We start from the raw sequence: 1,539 nt of genomic DNA on the forward strand, positions 1-1,539 counted from the left end.
TGCTATCCCAGATTCTCTTCCGTCGTCTATCACCTATAGCAAACGAGTTCGTTGGAAGATATCAAGCAGGTTTCATTAGCGGCCGGTCGACAATGGACCAGATCCTTTCCGTGCGGCAAATCCTCCAGAAATGCCGTGAATACCAGGTCCCCACGCACCACCTGTTCATCGATTTCAAGGCGGCAAACGGGTGCTAGGTTCGTTAGTGTAAACATTATAATGGGTGATTGGGGACCACGTTAGTAGAAAAAAAATCATTCTACGCATATTGCCAATTCTTAACCGTTACCAAATTATTGAACATCTTAAGTTTTGGGCTACGTTCATCTTTAAATGGTAATAACTTTCGAATATTTCAGCGTATCTCTGTTCTCTTACTTCCATTCGAAAGCCAATGAAATCCAATCGATTCTCATCTTAACATCTAATGGATTTTGCAGATAATTCCATTTTCAAGAGCAAATACCATAGATATCTATACAAATTATCAATACCCAACTGCCTTAGACGTCTCTTTAGTGGTTCAACGATTTCAAATGATGATTTAATTTTTCTATTTATGATTTTCATCTGCTGTCCGGAATTCGAATCAAAGTGTCCGGAATATGAGGCGAAAGTGAGGAAGCGTCCGGAAATAGAATCATGTGGAGGCCTCACATTTCCATTTATTTAAAAATTTTCATGTTACGGAATTAAAATCTTCACCCACCATTCGAAAATTAAGTGTTTTGTCAGTTTCTGTCAGGACATGGTTGCTATAGACAGTACCTGCATAGGTTCGGGCACTCAGAATCTCCTGCGTGCCCCAATTGTGCTGGTGTAGAGGAAACAGCGGAGCATGTCGTGTTCGATTGCCCCCGTTTCATTGTTGTGAGAGGTCGCATACTCACTACATGCGGAGGGGACACGTCCCCCGACAATATTATAGAGAGAATGTGTGCGGATGCCGAGTGCTGGAATGCAGTAACTACGGCTGTCACTCACATTATGTTAGAATTGCAGCGTCTATGGCGCGCCGACCAAGAGTTGGCTGCAGAGGATTAGCCCTGCCGAGGAGATGAGGTTCTGAGTCCAAGGGTCATGTCGATGCACTGTTCACCACTTGAGCAATTCTAAATGAATTGCTCATGCACAGTGCATAGGCTGGTTTTAGCGGGTCGTCGTTGGTGCGTCATCCCCGCATTCCCTGAGTTATCTTCTCAGGGGATCTGTTTGCAGATTTCCCCCTTGTAAAAAACAAAAAAAAAAGTGTTTTGACGGCTCGATAACGTGTTGGAATCATACAGAATGATTTATTTGATATGCTTTTTGATGAGTTATTCCTCACTCTGACCTTAAGTGAATCAAAACGGTAATTTCAAAGGTAGTGATTTTTTAACTTGTTTTTGTCAGTTTACTTTGAAAGATGCGTAATGAATTTTATTATTGTTTGTTCTACTATTCGTTCTTCGACACCAAATCGCTTGCTCTACTCGTTCTTTTGCAATTTCGATTTGAACACACCACTTTCGATCATAAATTTTCGTCGATAAAAGCAAT

This window comes from Aedes aegypti, chromosome 3, assembly GCF_002204515.2.
Source record: "Aedes aegypti strain LVP_AGWG chromosome 3, AaegL5.0 Primary Assembly, whole genome shotgun sequence".
In the NCBI taxonomy this organism is placed as follows: Eukaryota; Metazoa; Arthropoda; class Insecta; order Diptera; family Culicidae; genus Aedes; species Aedes aegypti.